At 44.0% G+C, this 26,728-nt stretch overlaps 1 long non-coding RNA gene across 1 annotated transcript; it reads right to left on the bottom strand.

Annotated features, from left to right (window-relative positions):
- Positions 1-26,249, bottom strand: LOC308481412. The gene is made up of 3 exons (XR_013988651.1): positions 26,224-26,249; positions 24,500-24,537; positions 1-249 (listed from the first exon to the last, which is right to left on the bottom strand). It is a non-coding gene; the product is annotated as an uncharacterized lncRNA (long non-coding RNA).
- Positions 26,250-26,728: the final 479 nt, after the last annotated feature.

The following is a 26,728-nucleotide window of genomic DNA, read 5'->3' on the forward strand; positions in this document are numbered from 1 at the left end:
TGAGATTTATAGAAAGCCAAATGATTCTGAAAAACAGAATGTCCCTGACATTAGTGGATATATATAACATGTAGCCAGAAACATGAGATCTTCTGTACTTGTGAAAGGATAACAGCACTATCGACTTTTTTCTCACAAGGCTTCTGGGCCTGTACCAACTTCAAAAAGGGTAGAAATTCAGCAGCTGAAATTCATATAGGTATGAGGAAAGGCTTCATGTGCTGAAGTTCTGCTTCGTTCTTCAAAGCCCTGCAATAAAAGAAAAAGTTGGCAATCCTAATTCACAGAAAGAACAGGTGGTTCACAACGTCCTTTGCTCAAATACTTTTCCAATAGCAGATAGCTTGGTTTGGCTGGGTTTTTCAGCGATACTGCACACAGCAATAATCCAGTCTGATCTTATGTTTCGTACTATCTTGTAAATATGCAAAAATTCAGAACAAGTCTGCAAAACATTCTGGTCAATCAAGTCAAAGTTGAGTCTGACATTTTTGGCGCATGCACCAATCCAGCAGGGTGCCATTTTACAAGGGAGCAATCCATCTTATTTTCATTCTTTGAATGCCATCCTCTAGTCAGCAAGCACTATTTTATTGTTTGGAATACAGGTCTGCTCCGAACAGATGGAGCACATGAAACACCGTGGCCTGCATCCTCCTTTGATTTGACTTTAATCAGCACAGATTTAACAAGCGCACTTTGGGAACAGAAACGGTTGTTTTAATTCGGTTTCGCGCTCGCGCTGCTCCGGTCTGTTCACCTGTTCGGGTAGCATTCTGCAGAATTGAGCATTGCATGCAAGAATGTCCTACAATTGCCTCATAGATGCTAATTACTAAACTTCCCAGGATGCCTAGCTTGCCTGTATCCCAAGACTCTTTCAGAGCTTCTAATCATTAGAATTCCCTCGGTCTCTTACTCCACTCCTTGCAAGCCATCTGGTCTCTCTGAACTGCAGCTGGAGCCAGTCCTCTTCTCACCAGTCACACCTGATCTTTTGACACACACACCTGAAACAACCGTAGCTCTATCTATGATGCATCGTAACCTTCAATAATGAGCTGGGCTTTTCCAAGCGCCTCTGCTGCTGATGGAGGAAGAATGAAGGCAGTGAGGGAGCTGCTTGTTTTAGGCCCCCTTAAGTCTGGAATGTAAGTGGGGGGAATGAGGAAGAACAAGGAGGAGGGACTCCATTCCCAATAATAACCTTTAAGGAAGCAGCTGGGGGGGGGGGACCTCTGCATACATAGAACTGCTTGTGGGAAGAAGCCATTCACATATTTTCGTGTCAGTCTTTCAGAGGCTGCTCCCTTTTATGCTGGCTGATGGGATACTTTGACTGACATCCGCCTTCTCCTCCCACACAGCACAAACTGATAGAGGCATCAAAAGGTTACCAGGAGCAGGAGAAGAGGGAGGGCGAGTGGTTTTCCAATAGCAGCAGATGATGGTATTCAGAGGGAGGGTGGCTTAATGAAAGTAGGAGGGCAAATGGATGGGAGAGAGGGGACAGAGACAGCAGATCCCCCTTCCTTTAGTTTTCCACTGAGCTTTTGATTGATGATCCTCACAACGCAGCTGCTTTTGTCTCTATTTTTGTTTCTTTAGGTTCATCCACACTTTTGCCTGACCCATATTTTTGATCGTGGTGCGTACAGATCAATTCTCCCGGGTCCAAGAGCTTTTCTTGTTGTTCCACAGCTGTACCCTCCCACTGAATTGAGTTTATGACATCATCACGTAGCCAAATCTGTCTCTGTGGCATCACCATCCTGCTGTTCCACAGACCGGAAGTCATAGACTGGCTGGGACACAAATAAGCTCCTCTTTTTAATAAATGATGCTGAGGAAGCTTCTTATCAGGCAGCAAGCAGTGCTTGATGTAGAACAAAATAGGCAAGCTAACTGTGGTTATTTTACTTTAAAGCAACGGTAAGTTCAAGTATTTGCAGCCTGTTACACAACTGCTCTCATATATCAACTGCTTTTGCTGCCCTTTAGGGGATGCTGAGAGTGTCTTTTGTCTCACAATGATTCTGAAAAATATAGATTTTGAATACAACGTGCCCTCCTTGCTATCTGCGTATCTTTGACCATGATCATATACGAAATAGTTTGGGGCTTTTATTACACTCAGTCATGATGGTAAAATCCCAGAGGGTCCCCTGGCAGTTTTTCCACCAAGTCCAAACAGTGCCCTTTTTGCACAGCTGTTAAAGACAAATGCAGCAGCAGTTACCTGCTACATCTGACAATGCTCTGCTACCACTAGAGGACTGTGGCCGTAACTTTTTCTCATGGCAGTTGTCCAGTGATGCCAAAATCAATGAAATAGCAAAAACCTGTCAGCTGCCTCACACAAAAAGGTGTATTTGCAACCTGCAGTGTATCCAGTTCAAAAACATAAGACCATTGCAGCAGTATATATGCACTCACACAAACACATGTGCAAGTACATTTTAACACACAGAAACATTATGCATGTGTGCGAATTCTTCTTTTCCAACAATGGGCAAGATCCTGTATGGCAAAGGTTTCATTCAAGTACATCTGTTGACATTCCCTACAATAAAAGAATATGGAGGAGATGAGAGATAGCAGTCAAAGTGATTCTATGCAGGATGGTTGTTTTAAAACTGAAGTGCTATCTCCACACTCAAGTTCTCTTGCAAAGCTATAGATGCAAAAAAAAAAAAAAAAAAAAACCTTTGTTCCCGTGGCATTCAGTCAAGCATGGGAGATCAGGAATTACAAACACTTTATTCCAGTCCTGGGTATTTGTTCTGGTCGCTGCATTGAACCTCTAAAAATATTTCTTTCAGCGATGAAAGCTCTTTTCCTGATACTAATGCACAGCGTGTAGCTAATTTACTTCATAGAAAACAGTCTATCAGCTAATCGTGGCTACGCTTAACCCTAACATGCTTCTTCAGATGCTGCTAACCTGATACAGATTAATCGTGCAGCCTATACATGCCTTGCTCAGAAGTAAGCCCCATGGAGTTCAGGTGGGCTTACTTCCAGGTAAGGGATAGGGTGCATGCACACCACACATTTAAAGCACATGGTTTCCCCAAAGAACCCTGGGAACTGTAGATAGTTAAGGGTGCTGGGTGCTGTAGCTCTGTGGTGGCGTAAGCTCCAAATCCCAGGGTTCTTTGGAGGAAGCAATATGCTTTAAAATTACAGTGTATACACATCCGATAAACAAATCCCCCAGCACCACAGATTAGGTTCATCCTTCCAGAAAGGAACAGAGCCACCATAAAATCCAATCCCCCCAGACCTAAGGGGATAGCATGTGACCCAGAAGGAGAGCATGATTCATGGTATATAAAGCCACAAGTGCTGTTTAAAGCCATGAGTTGGGCTTGATCCAAAGCAAGTTAGTCATGCTTAGGAGTCCCACTGAAATCAACATGAAAAATAAATTAGTCAGCTTCATGCTTCACCTCAGGTGGAATAACGGGAGGGGCCATCCCCAATAGTACAGTGGTACCTCGGGTTAAGAACTTAATGCGTTCCGGAGGTCCGTTCTTAACCTGAAACTGTTCTTAACCTGAAGCACCACTTTAGCTAATGGGGCCTCCCACTGCCACCACATCGCCGGAGCACAATTTCTGTTCTCATCCTGAAGCAAAGTTCTTAACCCGAGGTACTATTTCTGGGTTAGCAGAGTCTGTAACCTGAAGCGTATGTAACCTGAGGTACCACTGTAGTAGTAATCGTCACAGTAATGACAATGATGATGATGTTTGGGTCTCACTCACTACCGGTAATTGGTGGCATTATAAAATTGTTAATGTACTTCCACAACATACAGAAAGCTGACACTTGACACATAGGCAGTTAAAAAAATATCCTGGTTACTTGTAAAATAGAATCTGAAAACAGAACACTTCTACATCTGCATCTCAGAATTCAGGAGATTCCTCTAGCACATATTAATTCAAGGCACAGACAGAAGGGAATCTGGAGATTTATGGGACTTTATAATAACAATAATAATAATAATAATTTATTATTTACACCCCGCCCATCTGGCTGGGTTTCCCCAGCCACTCTGGGCGGCTCCCAACAGAATATTAATGATAAAAATAAAAAAGCAATAAAACATCAAACATTAAAAACTTCCCTAAAGAGGGCTGCCTTCAGATGTCTTTTGAAAGTCATATAGTTCTTTAATTCTTTGACATCTGATGAGAGGGCATTCCACAGGGCGGGCACCACCACTGAGAAGGCCCTCTGCTTGGTTCCCCTTTGCACATGAAGAAGTCAGGGACGGGCATGGTGGCAGGGGAGAGTGTGTCTTTTTCTTTCACTTTTCAGATTGAAAAATATTTCCATAACTTACTTCTTTCAGAAGACTATCATTCGTGTTTCATTAATTCAGATTTAGTCGTGTGTGTGTGTGTGTGTGTGTGTGTGTGTGTTTTAAGTCAGTTAGGAAAAAGCTGGGGGAAAGCCCCTCTCACTCCCCCCCCCAAAGGATAGGCTGAACCCTGCTGGTGGTGTAAAAGAGCCCACATCTCAGCAAGGGCCCCTGCAGCAAAAGGGCTCTTGCTGGGGAGGGCTTTTTCCATGTACATCCGTAGTGACAGTTAATACAGAATGCAATGCAAACTATTAAGCTTCAAAGAAAATAAATCTGAAGGAAAATACAGTGGTATCTCTGGTTGCAAATGGGATCCATTCCGGAGGTCCAACCGGATCCTGAGGTTTCTGCAACCTGAGGATCACTGTTCTGTGCATGCGCACAGCGGTAGACCACTTCTGCGCATGCATGCGCAGTGAAACCCAGTCCGATACTTCCGGGTTTGCCACATTCATAACGTGAAGTTTACGTAACCAGAGGGTTACGTAAGCCGAGGTGCTACTGTAAACCCAAAAGACAAATCTGAAACACTCCTTTAAAAATTCAGAATCAGTTCAACAGGATTAATTTTCATTCATGTTTCTTAAATACAAAATGAATGCAGAAAACACATACACCCCAGAAGTCATTTGTTTCCACATGAGCAGGGCCTCTCACTCTATCATAGATCCAATGCTCTTAATTCCTTTGGCAGTGGTGGGAGAAGAATTATCTTAGCTCATGTGTGAACTCCAACCCAAAGGCAGCCAAAGACCCGAGTCTAACAGCACTCTTTGCAGCTTCATCCATGAGGAAAGCAGCAGTAGGACAAAGAAAGAAAAACATGAATAATTTCCATGGGAACGTATATTCCACCTGTGCTGTCCTCATCCTAACGGCCTGGGTGTGCCTTACACTGCCCCAGGCTTATAATCTGCAAATGTGTCAATTGGCTTGCATTGTCCAGAACACAAGGATTCCATTCTGACAGGCAAATAATCACATGACGGGGGATCTCATTGATGATGGGCCCTCATATTTATTTAAAGTGACACCCTCAAAATCAGGATTTTGAAACATCCATGATGAATGAGCATCCAGAGGCACATATTTTAACGTTAATAGGAGACGTTGGAAATGGCCTACAGTTTAACTTTGGGATTTCTGAAATCTTCAGTATTTCTCCCTATTATGTTTTAAAAATATATATTGAAAAATGCTTTTAAACCCCCCCAGAAAGAAACACCTTAAAAGAGGTAATGAATCATTACCATGCTTCTTTGTTGATATAAAGCTATTAAAATCAACGTCGAAACAGCAAAGCAAAGAGCAATAATATAGGTGAATCAAATCCAATGCATTTTAATAAGTGACAGTAATGTTACAGCACTGATAGTGGCACTCTGTGTGGGGTCAGGATAGTCATTCCAGTGCCAGAGGCCAATGGTAATATGCAGTGCTGGTGTGAAAATTCCCTAAGTAATTGGGGCACCCATGTGTCAGATTATAGTGAGTCAAACCATTGGTTCATCTAGTTCAGTACTGCTTACAGTGTCTGAAGATCTGACAACCAGCCTTTCATTACCAGCTGTAGGGCAGGTGGGTGTGGCTTGACAAAAATGTCCTCATGAGCCATGAGGCCTAGTGTGCCTAATTCAAAATCTGCTGACATGGATGTGGGGCCCCTCAATTTTGAGAGGGGGGAGGAGACCAATGGCTAAGCTGAGTGTGACGTGGTTCAGTGGCTGCTTCCTCCTGAGCACGAGAGGAAGCCGGGCTTTGCTGGGCTCTGTGCTTGGCCTCTTCCCAATGATGCAACGTCACATGTGCAACACGCACCACCGCATGACGTCATATGAGTGTGACATGTACAGGGCACATGACATGTGTGCTCTGCGTCAGGACCCCCCCCCCCAATCTTGGGCGCAAGACAACACCTCTGTAGTCAGCCAATGAGCCAAGGCCCTTCCCCAATAATTACCAGCATCTTGGGACCTACTGTGATGTACCACCACAAGATGCTTCTTTCTGCAGACAGCACATGGGGGGACAGCACATTTCAATCAGAGCTTGAGATATGTTAGGTAAATCTTTGACACCAGTTATTTTCCTGGACAGCCCTATCACACCAGAGGAAACAGAGACAGTACTCAAAAACCTGAAACCACACAAAGCCCCAGCCCCAGATGGCTATACAGCAGAATTCTGCAAAAAATTCGAAAAACCCCTGATGTAAGGGCATGACCATCTATTTAACAACTTCATAAAAGGGGCCCCATCCCCCAAACCTGGACCTCTTCCAAAATAGTCTCTATCCCAGAACCACTCAAAGATAGCCTCAAAATAGAATCATACCACTCAATTTCATTGATAAACCAAGACTACACAATATTCACATCAATCCTGGCTAACCACCTAAAAATCTTCCTACACAAACTAATTGCCCCAGACCAGGCAGGCTTTGTCCCTGGTCGCAACGTAACAGACCCCAGTAGGAAACTACTGAATCTGATAGAACACAGCACAACGACCAAACTCCCACAAGCGATCGTGTCCCTAGACATCCTTAAAGCCTTTGATTGCTTGGAATGCAAATTTCTATTGGCAGTATGAACTAACATGAAATTTGGCCCCAACTTCCTACCAACCCTCAAACAAATTGCACCGAAGCAGAATTAAAAATATGGAATCCAAAGAGGCACAAAACAAGGTTGCCCACTGTCTCCCTTTCTATTCATCTTGGCCCTTGAACCCTAGCAATCCTACTCCGAGCAGCCCCAGATATCAAGGGTGTGGAAATAAAAGGTAAAACCTACAAACAAGATGAAACAATGGGTCCACTTGGAGAGCAACACCATTGAAAACATCCCCACAACTGCATACCCATTTCTCCAAAACAAACTAAAGAAAATCCCCACAACACAAAAGATATGCAAAATAACTAAATAGGTATTAGAACTCACCCCAGAACTGGCCCTACTGAACATGTTCCAACATCATAATGACCACTCACATTATACAGAGCTTATAAGCCACCTACTCTCAGCAGCCAGAAACCTCAAAGCGAGACACTGGAGAGACCTGTCAGGAGTAAGCATGGACCAATGGCATCAAATTATATGGGAAAGAGCCTTAATAGAAAAGCTAACTAATAAACTGAAGCTGACACGGGGACAAATAGAAGAATCCTTCACCCCAGTATGGCTCCCCTTTATCACATACACAGCCCAACAAGACAACAACAAGAATCCACTGACAGCATACGAATCAATCTGGCTTACCTGACCCAACAAGTCCTCCCCCTTCACAAGTGCAAACAAACCCCACAGCAGCCAACCAAAGACAACCAATCACACACTGCCCCCCAATATCTCTCACTACCAAGGAAATGTGATCAATAAAGAGAAAGAGAACCTACCCAGTTGATGCTGACACAAAACCCCACACATACACTACAAAAAAACTATGAGCCTCACCACCCCAACCATCCTCTCCCCCCTCTTCTTCCCTAACCTTATACTGGACTCAACACTAATGTCTCACAACAAATGTAACTGATTTGTAAGAAAGACTGTACAACCTGAAAAAAAGAGACAAGGGATACACTTTTGTAAACCAAGAAAATATTTAATAAAAATATTTTTTTTAAAAAAAAGGAAAGAATGGAGTTTAGCATACGTGCTATATGTTCTCTTATAGCTGCCGTAATTTCTTTAAAATTCTCCTTGTCATTTCTTGCAGAGCAGATGACCCTGTCAACTGTGTGGGCTCTGCCCTTTTATGGCCAAGGGAATTTTAGAAGATTGGTTGTCCAGGAAAGGGGGGGGACTTCTGATAAATGAAGAAGGGCTGATTCTTCTTGTCACATATGATTTGGCCTCTTTTTATGCAACTTGCGTTCTTGGGCACTGGCAGAGTTGGAGTCTCCAACTGTGTGTACGATTCACTTCAGCAAACAGCCATGGATATATTCAATGTGCAGCATTATGGTTTGTAAAGTCATCCACACAAAGGAACCTGAATAATATTAATTTCCATAAAGCTACAGTGTGTCTCTGCTGGAGACATTCTTCTGTCACAAAACCGGCACTGCAAAATGCTCCCCTTCCCTGGTGTGGTAAGCAAGAAACGTGTGGGGTGCACATCTCACAGCATCCAATGTGTTGCTTTGTTTACATGTAAAGCTTTAGAAAAATAGTTTCCCCTTTTCCTTTCACTTGGTATAGGATTCATTGCTTGGTTGGCACAAACGTGTTTCTTCCGCACCCCAAAAATTACAAAACATGCAGCAGAGAAATCAGATAAGGAAGAGCTTAACAGTTCTGTGGCATACTGAAGTGACAGGCACTTCATACGTGATTTCCCCGTCCATGTTATTTCCATATACTGCAGATGTCATACATGAAGCTGCCCTTCTGACATGTCATTTGCCTGCTTGCTTGCAAACATACAGTTTGAGCATAGGTCGGTGCACAGCATTAACCCTTCAGCAGACAGCCAAATCCACTGAGCTGCATCAGATCTTCAGACAGAGGTCCCCTAGATGCCATTGACTTACAGAGCTCTCAAAAGTCAGCTTTCTCTGTCTCTCTCCTGTTTGTGTTGCTCCCAGTTCAAAGTGTAGTTTCTCTTGTCTCTGCTCACAAAGAGATGCTTCGGGGGAAATCTATTGACGTTATACTCAGAGTAGACACATTGAAATTAGTTGGGCCTAGCTCATGAATAGGGATGGGTCAATTTGTCAATTTCAGTTTTCCAGCATTAAGTTCAGTTAATGCATACTTTACCCTAGCATATAGGCTTTTGTACACATTACTTAGCTACAGATGCATTGCAAAATTCAGATGTGTGTGAATTTTGAAGGTGTGGCTGTGTTTCGGTTTGTGTACAATACCATTTTGGGAAGTGCGAATTGGGGCTCCTCCAAACATCTGCTTGTTCCACCGCTTTCTCCTGGGGAAACCAGCTGTTTGTCAATGAATCAGAGCAAACGTCAATCAGATTTTCTGCAGATTGACATTTGTTCTGATTCAGTGGTAAAAAGTGGGTTTTCCCAGGGAAAGAGGCAGGAGGACAAATAAAAAACTGCTGGGGATAAGCAGAAAACCTCTCAGTCCCGTGCTTGCTAGGTCAGAGACAAGCGGAAGTGTGGAGGAGCTCTCAGGTCAGGCTCACTGTTAATTTCACTGGATCTACTCTGAATATGACTTAGTCAAATACCACCCTTGGTACATATTTTTGTGTTTTTATATTGTAAACCGTCCTGTGATTCTCAGATGAGGGGTAGTATAGAAATGTAATTAATCAATCGACTAATAATACCAGTACCGTTATCAAATTTTGATAGACACCCTTGCCTCACAGCTACTTTATTTTTTAAACACACACACACACGTCATGAGGCCCATTATAAAATACATTGCAGTATTTCTAAAATCACAGCTATTATTGCTGACAATATTATGGAACTCGTAGCGTTTTGGATTTTATGCTATATTTTTACTGTTAGAACTCATCCTGAGATTGTTTGACAATGAAGGGAAGGGTATAAATACTGTAACCGAATAAGATAAATTCAGTCATGGATCTACCACTTCACATTTCTTTCTGCCACACTGGTGACCTCAGTCTGCCTAATGATAGGGCCAACCTTGTACTCACGGCCAGGGAGGAATCCCTTCATCTCAGGAAGTGTATTAGGACTGTAATATTTCATCAATTAGATTGATAAGACATTTTGGTTTGCTAAGAAGATATCCCTTATGAATCAGGCAATTAAAACAAAGGTTAGGTCCTTTGAATAAACAAAGTGCAGTTGCCAATTGCCATTATAAAAGAAGCATTCTTTCTTGCAGAATCCCTCTTCTCAGATGGTGGCTGTTGCATCCACATGTGTACATTGTCTCTAAAGAGAACGGTCCCCCTGCTTTTTCTGCTATGCAGTTTTATTAAATTAATCAGAATTAATAAGCCAATTAATGAATCAATTAGGTTTTCTTTAACTGAGTGAGAGCCCTAAAATGCATGAAGACCCATAGAGAACAACCTAGTAGGAGTCAAGTCCACTGAACTCAGTAGGATTGTGCTTCTCTAGGAAAGGGATGTAGAGCTTGGCCCAGGGGTGGATCTGCTATGAAACCAACAAAGCTTGAGCTTTGGGGCCCCTAATTTCGGAGAGGCTCCAGAAGTGACTTTAGTCCATATTGGTGTTTGTTTTTTTTAAGGGTCTAGTAGACCCATTTCAAGTCTCACGACTCGAAAACTATAAGGCACGGAGCATTTTTATTCACATCAGTGACATTGACATAGGAGATAATACAGTACAGCAATTTTAACCCAAACCTGAGCTATTTGTTTTTTTTTTAAAAAATGTGATCTGTCATGGAACAACCCCACTGAAGATAACAGTGGTTAGCCAGACCTTCTTACTGGTTGCAAAGGGCCCCCATGACGGTTCAAACTTCAGTGCTCCCAAAATGTAGGTCCTCCACTGGCTTGACCTTTGCATTATAAGGTCCCAGGTTGAGTCCCTGGCATATCTCAGAAGGATGGAGACAGAATCCTGCCCAGAACACCCTGGAGAGCCACTGCCAGTCAGTGTACGAGACAATACAGAACTAAATGGTCCAATGATCTGAGTTGCTATAAAGCAGCATCTTATGGTCCTGCTAGCAGTCCTTGCTTGCTAAGTGTACAAAACAAACATACCAGCCCACACCCTGTTTCTCTCTACCTCTGGGAACTTCACAACTACCATGAAATCAATAGAGTAGCTGGAAAAGGCTCCTCTATTTGTAAGTGAGCATCTCAAATTTTGCAGAAACATTTGCTGTAACTGGTGCTTCTTGCCTCATGCAATCTGTTATGCTGCATCTTCCACTTCTTAGGGGAGGGAGAGCTGGCATTATTTCCTGGAGACAGCAATTCTTTGGGGACCATAGAGCAGAAAGTAGCAAGCTCTCAGCAGCTGGCTGCTGCGCCTTGGGATGCAGGCAAGGGTGGATCAGAATAATCTAATGCTGGGATGCATGCGAGGGCTTTAGTTCTCCCTTTCACTTTGTACAACCACATTAAAAAGTACTGAAAGGGTCACATCAAATTATTTATCTTGCTATTATGTCGTGCAGCTCAGGACAAAATAGACTCCCCTCCCAATTTTTATATTATCAACAACCCTCCAAGTAAATTAGAGTAAGAGCATCCAGGCTGAGTAGCGAATAAGGTCTCCTCATGGCTGATGGGAGTTGTGCAGGGGCAGCTGTGTATTCCACAACATGTCATTGACACAATAATAGTGCACTGCTGGTGGATTTATACTAGATAGTCCATACATCATTCTGCTTTCTTAGCTTTTCTATGATGCTTCCCCAATGTTACTGCATTACTGCTGACTAGAGAGGCACTCTTGCACTACAGAACAGCCAAAATGAGACAGCAATCCCCCCCAAAAAATATATTTGTGTATAAAATTTGCAGGAATTGAGTAGGAAGCCATGGGGTATGCACCAGCTGGAAATGAAGAAACAATGTTTTGCAGGTGCAAATTGTATTGGAAGCAGGGTTACATATACAGCAACTGCTCCAATAGCATCATGAAAAGGACATCTGGGCAGCTTTAAACCCTGGTCTCCCTGGTCTAAGGAGAACAGTCTAACCACTACAGCACATTGGTCATCAAACAGAATCAAGGTAGCCTACACAGCAGCTATGGCCCAGCTATAACATTATGGCTGATTAAGGCTAGAATCCTATGCATATGTGCAAACAAATTCCATTGAATTCAGCAGGATTTACTTCCAAGCAAATGTGTTTAGGATCTGGCTGCCAGAGGAAACCCCCTGTCATTATAACCATTTATAATCCAGCCAAAATACTATACAGACAGCTTGCTGATAATATAATGCTCCACTAGTACTTCAAAAATTAAATAATTGTTAATTGTAATTCAATTAGTTTGATTTAATTGCTTTCCTCGGTAATGGAGCATTTTATTGTTATTGTGACATCTTCACTGTGGTTTGTGGGATGAAGTTGACTCCATGCTTTCTGATTCGTATTTCAACCCTTTCTGGGCTCCCAGTCATAGTTGGGAATTTGAATAGTTGGGAGGTTTATCTAATTCTTACAGTTTATCATAAATTAGTTCAATCACAAACTAAATATATACGGCAAATTAAGTGTCTGGAAGTATGGTGCTAGTGAACCTGACTGCTAATTTGCCATATTTCATAGCTGATATGCTTGTGAGCTCTCTCTTCTCTAAAAATATACCCGCCTTTGCAAGCTACCTTTTCTGCAAAATAGGGGAAACATTTCACAAGTCGATGTCCACGTGGTCTTAATTGTTTAATTAATAAAAATGTCCATAAGCAATGAAACTATTATACTATTGATTTGTAATGCTGCCATGAAATCTGTTGTTTTACATTCACTCCTGACCATGAAGCAAAGTTGGGAAAAATCTCTGAGTTTCTTCAAACAAGATGGGCAAAGGGGATACTTCTGAGTAGATTTCCGCCAGCAAGGACCAGCACTGGCAAATGTACACTGCATGTCATATCCACTGAGTTCAATGGAGATTTCTCCCAGGTAAGCATATAAAGTTTTAAGACAGGTTTCCTTTACTGACTTTGGAAAAGGACAAGAAACTTTGGCAGTAGAGTCCTCACAGAGTCCTACCATGCTGCAGATCTTCAGAGATTAGGACCACGGGGCAGAGGCACAGGAAGGCTATCTACCAAACAAAACTGGCTGCTAAGTCATGGAAAATCTCTTAAGTTCTACAGGATGCTCTCAAGAAAATGTGCATTCCTCTCTGCGGCAGCTGTCTCCACCTGGCAAGCCATTCATGTGCACCCATTCAGTATGTGGATCAGATTATTTTCTCCACACTGCTGAAGAATACTCCAGAACATCTGTTCCACATAGTGATCTCTTCCCACTTAGTGCAGACAAAGGGGTGGCTTTCCTTCTGCGAGACCAAGATCACAAGGTATCCCAGTTGGGAGTCTGGTTTTCAAGGGACGGCATTCAGTGGCTAATAGGGATATAGGTTTAGCACTTGTGGGATTGTGTTAATTTGGCTAGAGCTACTGTTAAAAAATCTGTATACATTCCTTCCTATAAAAGGATGTCACATAGAGGAGGGAGAAAGGTTGTTTTCTGCTGCTCCAGAGAAGCGGACACGGAGCAATGGATCCAAACTACAAGAAAGAAGATTCCACCTAAACATTAGGAAGAACTTCCTGACAGTAAGAGCTGTTCGACAGTGGAATTTGCTGCCAAGGAGTGTGGTGGAGTCTCCTTCTTTGGAGGTCTTTAAGCAGAGGCTTGACAACCATATGTCAGGAGTGCTCTGATAGTGTTTCCTGCTTGGCAGGGGGTTGGACTTGATGGCCCTTGTGGTCTCTTCCAACTCTATGATTCTATGATTCTATTCTATGATTCTATGATTCTGAGTCACCCCATGGCTCTCTGTATGCACCTGTGTGGGAGGCACATCATGATGACAACGACCTATGGCAGTCTCTGAAGTTACAGAACAACAACCCTGAGTGGGATGCTTTCCTTTTTGATACGTTAAAAAAAGTAATCCGTGGAGTGTCAGAATCACTCCTGGTGCAAGAGCAATCCACTGTTGGTGTTTGAAAATACAGTCGTACCTTGGTTCTGGAACGCCTTACAACTCAAACATTTTGGCTCCTGAACGTCACAAACCCAGAGGTTAGTGTTCCAGTTTGCGAATGTTTTTTGGAAGCCAAACGTCCGACATGGCTTCTGCGGCTTCTGCTTGAGTGCAGAAAGCTCCTGCAGCCAACTGGAAGCCACGCCTTGGTTTTCAAACATTTTCAGAAGTTGAATGGACTTCTGGAATGGATTCCATTTGAGAACTAAGGTATGACTGTATACCTTCTGCAGTGCTGAAGTCTTCCCTGCTTCCTTATTCCCACCAAAGTCATAGATAAGATTCTACTTCTTTTACAACAGAAGCCACATGGCATTCCTTTAAAACAATCCTGTTTCCCTTCATACTGGCAAATTCTGGACCATTATCTTCAGTATGCAGAGTATGTAATTGCAATTGGGGTCTACTACTCAGAGCTAGCATGAGCCACTGCTTGCTTTGTTGCAGCACCAAGCCAGCTGTATGGACATTTGAGGAGACCTTGGGCACTCACTAATAACTGCTAGAGTTAGTGAATGCTAGAAATTAATAAATGGTAGAATTTAGATAATATTTGGACAATTGAAAGGAAAATGCTGGGGCCTCGCCTGAAATAAACGCCACTGAGAATGACAAAAGCTGCTGGAAGCACATCATTAACCCATCAATGGAAACCATAAACCAGGCAGGAGGCTCTGCCATGAGGGGAGGAGGTTACCAAGGTGACTGGGGAGGCTGGGCAGGCTATGACTATGGGGGGGGGGGAGTGTTTTTTTACATGAGGCTTGTTTTTTTTTTCTGGCAAGCGTCTTTCAGAAGGAAAATGGTGGAGCCAGAGCTCCAGGTGGAGGTCATGCGGGACAGAATGATCTTGGCAGGCTGGGACAGAGGTCCTGAGAAGTTGTGCAGGATGCCTTGGACTCCAGTGCTGCACTGCTGTGGGGAACAAGCCCTTCTTGAGACGCAGTGCTCTGAACTCTCTCCCAGGTATAGGCCCAGGTGTAAATATGTGTACGGCAAGCCATATATCTAGAAGACACTTGCCTCAGCAGAAATACAACCCTGGGTGAGTGCCTGTAACCTTTGGAATCTCATGCAGCTGCTCAGCAGAGATTGGGGTGGCATGTAACCATGTAAACCATACCTCCATCTTCATTCCATCTAGCATATGAAAGTCCTGAACAGGAAAAAGATTACCACCCACCAATAGTGAGTCATAGAATCGTAGAATTATAGAGTTGGAAGGGTCCCCGAGGGTAATTTAGTCCAACCCTCTGCAGTGAAGGAATCTCAACTAAGGCATCCATGACTGATGGCCATCCAACCTCTGCTTTAAAATCTCCAAGAGACAAGAGGCCACAACCTCTTGAAGGTGACCATTCCATTGTAGAACAGCTCTTACTATCAGAAAGTTCTTCCTGGTGTTTAGTCAGAATTTCCTTTCTTGTGACTTGAAGCCATTGGTTTGGGATCTACCCTCCAGAGCAGGAGAAAATAAGCATGCTCCCTCTTCCATGTGACAGCCCTTTAGCTATTTGAAGATGGCTATCATATCTCCTCTCAGTTTCTTCTTCTCCAGGCTAAACATACCCAGCTCCTTCAACCGTTCCTCATAAGACTTGGTTTCCAGACCTTTTATCATCTTGGTCACCCCCTTCTGCACATGTTCCAGCTTGTCAATATCCTTCTTAAATTGTGGCACCCAGAAGTGGACACAGTACTCCAGGTATGGTCTGACCAAGGCAGAATAGAGCAGTTCTATTACTTCTCTTGATCTGGACACTATACTTCTGTTGATGCATCCAAGAATATATTTATGTGTTTATCACCAGTGGCAATCACCATTTTTTGTTGTGAGCTTAATTATCTACTGTTTTCTGACTGTTGCAAACAGTTCTAGCAGTATCAAAAAGGCATCCAACTAAACTTCCTCACAAATGAAATACCAGGCTTCAAACAGGGCAGGCCTGTCCATTCATTAGCCCTACCCATTTTATGGTCGTATCACATACAGTATTATAGAAATTGGGGGTGGAGGGGGAGAGAGAATGTGTGCGCAGAAGCTGCCAGGAAAGGGTTTGTTTTATTAATTAGTCTCCAGTTAGCAGCCCAGGGAAGGTATCTCTTTCAGTCACTCTATGCCACATTGAGACAGCAAAGAAATAATCAGAAACACTTCCCCTCGGCACAAATCTCTATCGATCTGAATATGGATCTTATTTCAAGACAGCGAACAACCTGCACTGATGCGCTCCAACACAGACATGTTAGCATTTCCAGGTTTCTTTAAAACATGTAGCTATCCACCCTTGTATTTCTTCCTCTCAACTCCCCTGGAGAAAGAGACAAAAATGCTGCTGCCTTCCATAAGGCGGAAATCTCTGCACACATCATCCGCTCCCTGCACTGTCCTTCCCGGGAGCTGGCTCGGTTGTGCAAGGTAGCTCCTAATTACCTCTCTCCTGGATTCTTCTTTCTCCCCCTCCGAGGACAGCCTTTCCAAGAAAAAGCACACCTGGTGCTGTGAGATAGGGAGCCTCACCATGGATACCAGGTTCCCATTCCCAGTCTGGCTGGTGCTCCTGGGACCCTAATAACTATCTCTAGAATGCTGCAAAACTCCAGATGTGCATTAGTTACTGCCATGAGACCCTGTCCTCCTTGCCATTCAGAAGCAGCTCCACATTCATAGGCCTGAGAAAGCAAGCGGAGGGGGAGAGGGAAAGAGTGCTCATAATCTCCCTTTTATTATGCTGCCCCATGCCAGATAAGGACAGCTGTTCACGCACGATGTGTGCAAACCAGAAATGATAAATAGCCTGAAACAAATATATGATACATAAATGGCTTTTTTTTCCCAGGGTGTTCGTTGGCAAAGAAAGGAGACTGTGGCCGATGATTCCTTTCTTGCCTCCCTCCCTTCCTCCTTCTCCCCTCCACCCCCACCCCACCCCCCCACCCCACTTTCCAGCCAACCGTGTGCTTTTAAAAGGCTTGTCCCAAAATAAACAAGAGTTCTTCCAAGGCAAGGCTTGCAAAGGAAACGCTACAGCAAATATCTGCCCAGCAAACCCAAGGGTTAATACGAAGGATGCACAAATACAGGAGATTCTGTAAGTTGTAAGCGCTGATTGGAAGGGAGAGACCACTGTAGGTCAACATGTCCTTTACATTGTGAATAACTTGACAGCGTCTAATAAACCCAGCCACCTATGGCCAAGATAATTGACTTTATATTCCTAGACATCACACGCCATATTTTTTAAAGGGAGAAATGGTAAGCCAGGGCACATGAGATTTCAGAGCCTGGCCTGTGCTGCACAGCATCCCATCCCGCTTGAACCTTATCTGCTGCTCTTTATTTCCTTAAAGAGGGGTAAATTAACCTCCCATCCGAGTGCTCATCATCCCAGGACTCTCAGCAGCCTTCCAGAGGGTAAATGTAAATCCGCCGAGACAAGAGGCTCCCAGGCACACAGGGACACACCCCTCTCCCTGTCATGAAATAAGCCCCGTTGATTTATGAAGGGGCCCATGAGTAGGGATAATTATAAGACTAACAGATCTCAAGTTTATTTCCTGAGTGGTCCAACGGAGGACAGCTCCTCTGCCGTCTCCTAATGAGGGAGCCATACCCTGGAGAGCGCCGTGCTTTGCTCCCTGTCTTGCACTTGCTACATTTCACATGGATGAGGTAATTTGACCGCAGATGAGGTAACCGTGCGACTTGCCCATGAGCTGGAAGAGGTTACCATATGATCATTCATGTAAACATACAGACTGCTCCCCGAGGAGCCTGACTGACAGCTGCGTTCTGATGTTGTGCTGCACTCAGAGAGGCAGGGAGAGGAGGGGAACCGGTGGGAGTAACACGGCAGCCTTGGAGCCTGTCTGCTCTCTTAAAGGAGACAGATCACCGACTGAGTGGTTGTCAAGTCCGGCAGGCACCAGGCTTGCCTGCAGTCTCAAATCCAATAACGGCACACTAGCCAGAGAGGCCTCTGCGCCTGCTGCGTTGGGGACAACAGCACGTGGTCCAGGCGGTGAGCAATCGGAGATGCTCTGTGGGACAGCATTACGAAGAGCTGGCCTGCCTTGGCTCGGCATGCAAGGTGAATCAGGAAGCACTTCTGTGCAAGCGCGAGTTGATTTTCACCTGCGTTTGCTGCCATCGTGTCTAGCGTGGTTTAAAATTCTTTCCAAGTGGGGCATTGTCCTCTGTTTCAAAGGGCCAATATGCACTGGAGTTTCTCAGCAAATCAAAGGGACTCTCAATACTTACCATACTAAGTGACAATATATTCATCTGTGAAGGGTTTGTTTCTGTTGTTCTTTCTTTTGCCCGCTCCACACAGTGTCTCACAAGTAACTCTCTACTCATCTTTCCCTTTTCACCAATGCCCTTAGTTTCTGCCTGCCTCAAGACTCCTCCATCATTTTCCCATTCAAGTCAGTCTCAGAAGCACATTGGAAGTGTTCCCATCTTGTTGCAAGTCAAAGGGCATGTGTTACAGAAGGCTAAGTGAGAAAAACAGAGACCTGACAGGCCAGTTACATGTGGCCCTTCTGTCTTAAAGGAGGCAGTTGTGTGACCCCTTTTAACGGAATCTACATTGAATCTGGCAAATTTGAACAGCTACCCAAATTTGTCATTTTGAGGTAAGGCATTGGTGAGGGAGGTAGCATCTTGACTCTACGTAGATCTGGACGGTGCCATTCCTGTTTGGTTTCTGGCCTGGTCTCAGGACTGAAATTGTATTGGTTATCTTGGTGGATGATTATCCTGGAAGGTATACAAAGTGATCCTGCTGACTTGCCTTGTTGATGGTATCATTGACAAACTAGATTGCCCTGCTGGAGCACTGCTTAAAGGTATGGTGGCTCTGGTCCTTTTTGGAAGACAATTCCCAGAAGGTTCACTTGCTGTGATCTTACCTGGAGAACATTTACCCATGCAGTGATTATATCCAGAATTAAACAAGTATCTACTCGGACCCTGAGATCATCTTCTGAGGCCCTTCTTTGTGTGCCTCCTCAAGATGTTTGGAGGGTGGCAACATGAGAACGGGCCTTCTCTGCAGTGACTCCCCATCTGTGGAACACTCTCAGTGTTCGCCTGTGAAGTTCACCTGGCGCCTTCATTATACACCTTTAGGCGCCAGGTAAAAAGTTCCATTTTAACCAGGCCTTTGGTTGATTTTATTGACATCCTATGCCCTTTTAAAATGTGGGGTGGGGAGGTTATTGGGTTGTTGTTTTTATTTTGATTGTGTATTTTGTGGTTTTATATTTTGATTTTATTCTGTGAACTGCCCTGAGACCTCCGGGTATAGGGTGATATAAAAATTCAGTTAATAACAATACTAATAATAAGTATGTATGTATGTATGTATGTATGTATGTATGTATGTATGTATTTTACTTGGGGCTGCCTTTAAAGACAGTTCTGAAACTGGAAATGGTTCAAAATGCAGCTGCCAGATTGCTAGTAGAAGCAAGACAGGAAGCACAGATCACACCTATTTTAGATCAATGATTACCAGTCCTTCATGGGTTCAACTAAAAATAATTGTTTACATATTTAAAGCCCTAAATAGCCTTGCATCTAGAACTTGCATCCACATGAATCTACTTTAGCTCTGTTTGGCTTCTGAGGCCTTGGTCTCCGGCCTGCCAGTAGCAAAGAGGAGATTAGTAGACAACTTATCATGAACAAGGCCTTTTCAGTGGTGGCTCCACAGTTGTGGAATTACCTTCCCAGGGAGCTAGCTTTTCCATGCCCTCTCTCTCCCCACTTTATTTTGGAGAAACCATGTACAATGCTCTAAACTTGGACAAAAGCCAAGATACAAAGGTAATAAGCAAATGAAATATATATTCTACCATGCTTAATGTATTAGCATGGTGTCCTGTCCATCTACCATATTTCTTTAAACTTTTAAATTTCTTTTCCTTTCCTTTCTGTCTCTTTAAAGTGTTCCCTTCCCCAATTGTCTCCTGAGAAGCTTATCAGGGATGCCATGAAGGAGTAGACTGATAATGGCTGAGGAATCATATGAAAGGCTGCTCACACCACATTACAGTGGTACCTCGGGTTACAGACACTTCATGTTACAGACTCCGCTAACCCAGAAATAGTACCTCGAGTTAAGAACTTTGCTTCAGGATGAGAACAGAAATCGCACAGTGGCGGCACGGCGGCAGCGGGAGGCCCCATTAGCTAAAGTGGTACCTCAGGTTAAGAACAGTTTCAGGTTAAGAATAGACCTCCAGAATGAATTAAGTTCTTAACCTGAGGTACCACTGTACAGTGGAACCTTGGGATGCGAACGTGATCCATGCAGGAGGCACATTCGCAACCCGCAGCGTTCAGAACTCACAGTGCCGCATCTGCACACATATGGGTTGCGATTTGGTTTTTTGCACATGCGCGAGCGCCGAAACCTGGAAGTAACTGTCCCAAAATTGTGTAACCTGAAGCATCTGTAACCCGAGGTACCACTGTACTGATCTCCTACTGTACTTCATGGAAGTCTTGGCTGGATGCATTTTAGCAGACATTTTGGGTTCACTGCAGGTGATGATGACTCAGTCTCCAGGCTCAATTGGCCTGACCTGCTCCCTGTGAAAATGGAGAGGAAGCCCACTTGAATGAGCCCTATGATTCCCTGCACCAAGCAAAAATTTGACAGCAGAGGATGAGGAAAGAGTCCAGTTGGTAGGAATTCTTATTCTGGAGATCATTCTAAAGCATCAATGTGTATACATTTGTTTCTATGCAAGTTTAGAACTGATGAATCCAACATGGCGGACCATTCCTTAGTAGCCTGTGCCTATTTGCTCTGAAGCAAGTTCCACTGATTTAAATGGTGTTCAGCTCCTTGGATTTCACCCTAAAGAACTTTGCTGTTTGAAGCTATCCCTGGCTTGGCTGCTGAACTACAAGCCTTTGTCTGCATGGAAATAGCAAAAGCAGCTGCTGCCTCACAACGTCCTGCTCACTTGCTACTGAATAGGTGAAATGCTTTTGGTACAACACAAGCAGGTGAAGGCTATTGCGCTCATGTTCTGTTCATGCACTTCTGGTTGGCCATCATGGAAAACAGGATGCTGAACTAGATGGGTATTTTGTCTGATGCAGCAAGGTTCTCCTATTCCACTTAAACTTCTTGAATGTGTCACTGTCCTGCGTTATCTGCTGAAGTGCTTTCCTGTGTATATAAAGCCTGTAGCGAGAAGAGCGAGGAAAACTGGCAGCTAAGGAGTTAATCAGAGTTGGGCACTCATTAAGCTCAGGTGCTCAGGTGCCTTCTCCCTTTGGAGGATAAAATGCCACAAACTCCATTCTGGGCTGTTTTCAGCGCACAGAATTGTCAGAAAACCACCTGTTATTTGCAATGGGTTTTGTTGTTGTTGTTATTGTTGGGGAAATAATTGAAGGCATAATTAAGCAATAATGGGGTTAAAAACATATTGTTATGCAGCTACCAAACCCCCTGACAGATGTGGCATTTAAGGCTTGTCATGACTGGCGCTGTTAATTTTACACAACGTACGATCAAAGATCACGTCTGGCTCTGTGCGCCGTTTCCCTTCGGGTTCTGGCTTGCATGCCCATGCCAGACAGTTGTGGTTTGTATCATATGTTAGAAAGAGGTTACGCCACACTCTGTTTGAAATGCTACTTCCACATCACATAGAAATAGCTTGGAAGGCCCATCAGAATGAACACATCTCCCCATCTAAAAAAGCAAAGCAAGCTGTAAGCAGACGGGGGGAAGGGCAACATCAGAGGTGAAGGTTGGGTGCTATGGGCAGCTTTTTCCACAATTAATAGACCACCAGAGCTGAATCACTTCCACTTGAAACCCCACCAAAGCAGACATGAACAGATCCCCTCACTGCACAACCTATGTGTGTCAACTCAGAAGTAAGTCTCATTGAGTTCAATGTAGACACTAGGATTGCCATATTTCAAAAATTCACAAAAATCTACACTTCCAGATATCCCCGGACATTTAAGCAATTTCTGCCCAGACGCTGTTTCCAATGGTCAAATCCCAGCTATGTCCAGGAAATTCCGGATGTATGGCAACAACAGTAGACACCCTGTGTAACCTTGACTAAAAACACCCCAAGGATTGTAAAAGCACCAGATCCATAGCATTGTGTGCTATGAAATGGAAGCGAGAATAATGGGATACTTTTCCCTAACCTCTACAAAGGTGTGTCAAAGTGCCTATTCATCTAGATGCAAAGAAACACCACCAGGCTATAGATGTTTGCCCTAAAAGAATGGGGAGCTAGAATGAGCCATGTGGTGATGTAGCCCCACAGCCCCTTTGAATCTGTGGCACCTCTTCACACAGGTGAAAACTAAATGGCTCTTATCTAAAACAAAAACCCAACTTGCAAGTGTCTGTGCTCAGTGCGGACAGCTTCACACATTTCTTTCACCCTTCCCCCAAACTACAAAGGCGTAAGGGGCAAAAGCAGCTGGAAAATAAAGCAAACACCAGAACAGGTGTAGCCAACATGGTAGCCTCCAGGCTCCTCCAATCCCTGGTCATTGGACCTGCTGACTAGGATTGATGGGAGCTGTACTCCAAGAACATCCATAGGGCAAGTTACCCCTGCATTAGAGCATAGGTTCAGGCTGGTGATCCTTGCCATGACTTCAACCTTGCCATTTAAAAAAATTAAATAAATGATTATCACATTGTTTTCAAAAGTTTTTGCAATTGCCAAACACACTGCTAGGCACACATGGAGTTACTTGTCTGGTTCACAGAACCAATAGTGACACCAGCGGAAAATATTGGCCAGCAGAGAAGGGGCAAAGTAAATTCCAGCGAGTCAAGCTACATTAGACTCCTGATGGGGAAATAATATTTCTCATTAATGTCCCTATCCTAATCATATCTTCTTTTAAGTAAGTCTTGATGGAGTGTGCTCAGGATTGTAGCCTTCTGCTGATTTTTAGCAGAATTGTATTTTTTATGTGGAAAAAATACATTTCTTTCTAGTAACCGCAGAGGTTCAGCAATTGAGGGGCAAACTGCTTGTTGTGGGGGTGCCTGCTCCCCTTTCCAATGCTGTCTAGGCTTAGAATTTAGTTGTTTATGTAAACATCCATGCGCAAGTAAAATGCAACTGAAGCAAGTGAAAAGCAATGACAAGCCTGTAGGTAAGATCCCGAGATTACCTGTCTATCTCACCAGGTCAAAGGCAAGGCATTGATTTGCGAATGACAACCCCAAATTTGGCACACTTAAAAGCTTGTGTAAAAGTGCCCTAAAGGTATGCATATGTGAGCTCATGGAAGATTTCAACAATAAATCAAACGTGAGCATCATGCAAAAGGAAGTATTCCAGTAAAATAAAAAATGGTTATACACACACACACACACACACACACACACACACGTATACGTATACGTATATGTATATCAGCCCCAACATTAAGCCACCCTAAAAGGTTTTCCCCCAACTGGGCTGCAGGTATAGTAATGCTTTATATCTGTAATATTTCAATCATGGTGAATGCTGCCCTTTGTGAGGGGAAGGAAATCAATTAATTTCAAAGGGAAGCTTCTAAGTCAGAAACCATTAGATCTCAGAGAGGTAGCACCAGGTTGCCAAGATCTGGATGCTAGCTGAAAATCCAGCAGGTGCAGCCCGAAGCTAAGATAAAAGTGGTCTCCCATGGCTCCATTTGTGCACAGTGCCTCCCGTGGCTGGGTTGCCATACTAGCAATCTGTTTGTAGAAGGAATAAATCCGGGCCTGGATACACAGAGACACATTACCCAAGCAAGTCCTGGCAAGACAGAGGCACTGTGGGGGAGGGGTTCCCATGCCAAAGAAATTGGTCCACTTGCCTGTCCTGGACAGGTTCACACTCCCATGAAGAAACAGGTACACAGTTTAGGGCTGCTATTGGATCCAGCTCTGTTCCTGGAGCTTCAGGAGCTAGAAGCACCTTTTACCAGCTGCCTCTGGTGTGACAACTATGGTCGTTACTGGACTGGGAGAGCTTGACTGCCGTCGTTCAAGCGCTGGTGACTTCAGGACTGGAGAAGTGCAATGCACCCTGTGTGGAGCTTCCATTGCACTTGATCTGGAAGATGCAAAATGCCCAATGCAGTTCTTTTTTTCTGGGGGTACTCAAGAGTACGCAATACCAGCACTTTTTTTTCCCCTTTTTTGCAAATGTTAAAAGTATGGCACTTGTATACCATTAAATTAACCAGGGGTTAAGATGTTGTATTTATGAATACCTGTTGATTGAGGAAAGTGGATTCAAAACTTGGAATTTCTGTAACTTCTAAAGCAAGTCGATGGCAATATAGTTGGTGTAAAAAGGTGACATACTGTTTTTAAACTTCCTACAAGTGTATTCATTGGCGTGTTCTGTAAAAGTCTAAATAAAGGTAGCTTTATATACTTTTTAAGAAGTTTTAAAAAAAGTACGGCACTTACTGTAACAACTTTATGGTGAGTACCAGCACCCTTCTTTCCTAAAGCAAAACAAAACAAAACAAAACAAAACAAAACAAAACAAAACAAAACAAAACAAAACAAAACAAAAACACCTAAAAAGCACTGGAAAGGAGTAAGACCATATCACACTGACAGCAGAATGAAGACCTAGCCCGACCTTTGGTGTGATCCAGTATAATCCAATATGACTCCTTTTATGTTGATGTAAAGAAGAACATTCACAAAGAAGCTCATGTAGATTACGTAACCCCTATTTATTTTAGGGGCAGAATAACCAATGGTACAAAATAAATTGTAAGCAGCAGCAGAATCTAGTTAGAGCAGGGGTGAGTAACCACTTTTGGCCAGAGGACTGGATCTGAAAGTAGTCTCTGCGAGCCACATTGGCAGGTGGATGGGGCTGTCCAGCTGCCAATCATTTGATGTCCTGTGACATCAGGCATGGGAAAGGCAAAGCCATGGCTATAAAGCAACAATTGCAGGTGTGCTCTGATTGTTGCTTTAGCACTGGTTGAACTGGGTGCCTTTCCCTACTGCACTGCTTTTGGAAGGAATAAGATGCACTTGGGAATGACAGGGAGCTCCAGAGTGCACCTGGTCCCTGCCGAAAGTGTGACAGGATAAGTACTGAATTCAAGCCGTGCCAATGTCATGTGATGCCAGGTGGACATGGCTTGGCCAAAATGGCCTCATGGGTCAAACAGAGAGGCCTGGGAGGCCAAAATAGAAGACCCACCGGTGAGTGAGAGGGAACTTCCAAGACCAAAGTCCCAGCAGTGCCTGAGAACTTCCCCTTCTAAACAGCATACAGTGGTACCTCAGGTTAAGACGCTTCAGGTTACAGACTCCGCTAACCCAGAAATAGTACCTCGGGCTAAGAACTTTGCTTCAGGATGAGAACAGAAATCACGCAGCGGTGGGAGGCCCCATTAGCTAAAGTGGTGCTTCAGGTTAAGAACAGTTCAGGTTAAGAACGGACCTCCAGAACGAATTAAGTTCTTAAGCAGAGATACCACTGTACTGGAAAAGCCTCCGCAATGCTCTGCTGTACATTTTGGCTGCCTTTATGGAGCTGCCGTATCCTCCATACCTTTACTGTATTGACATACAATGGAACCTTGGTTCTCGAACTTAATCCATTCTGGAAGTCCGTTTGACTTCTGAAACGTTCGAAAACCAAGGTGCAGCTTCCGATTGGTGCAGGCGCCCCGGATACAATAGCCAACAGCCGCATCGGTTGTTCGGCTTAAGGAAAACATTCACAAACTGGAACACTTACTTCTGACAGACAGATAGATTGCTATATCGGTTAGTAACTGTGCCATATAGACGCTTGGGTGCAGGGAAAGAAAGATAATTTCCTGTGTGTTGAGGTACTGCTCATCCAAAAGACAAATGGTCCTCTTGGGGAATTCAACCACCATCAGCTTTCAGGTTAGCCGAATGCTGAGTGGCTGCATAAGTGAATGCACTACTAACCCTACACTTGACCTAGTTTCACACAGATCACACCATGGTGTGGTGTGTGGGTGTGGGTGTTTTGTAGGGGTGGGGGTTGCCTCAAGGTAAAGCAAAAAAGCAGTTGCTTGAATCCTTCCTACAAGCGACAAGTATGCTTCCCTGCTGAAGATCTCAGCAGCGTCTATCAGGCAGGTGTGACTTGCATTTCGCTCTGTCCCTTCTCCTTCCCATCCGAAACAGACCTCAGATCTTGCACAGCAACCACATCCTGTCTCTTCAGCTGCTCGTCTTTTCCTGCCAACTAATTACTATTCAGATAAAGTCACACACAGAGCCAGCACAGGACACAATCAGCTAGAGGGAACAGATTCCATTGACCTCAACCCTCTTCTCTTTCTTCCAATAAGATCTTCTCTATCTGCATCCACCCACTTTGTCTAAGGGGTGGGAGAGTGGGGGAGGGAAAGGGAGAGAAATAAAACCCCGTAGGTCCTCAGACTTCCCCAGTGGGGAGGCTGCAAGCAGGAAACGGTCTCCCGGGATCAGAGCTCAAGCAGATCATTTTCCATTACACTGACATGTCTAACAATGTAGTGAGTCACAAGCCATCCAGCAAGTGCAGAATGAGTCACCTGAAGTAAACTGGGGAGGGGTGGCTGCGAGTGATTTTTGCCTCCCAGAATCAGTGTTGTTTGAGTTGGAAGCATGTTTCCTCTTTCTGCAAAGGAGAGCAGCTGTACGATTCTC

This window comes from Podarcis pityusensis, assembly GCF_964106645.2.
Source record: "Podarcis pityusensis genome assembly, chromosome: 7".
NCBI lineage: Eukaryota > Metazoa > Chordata > Lepidosauria > Squamata > Lacertidae > Podarcis > Podarcis pityusensis.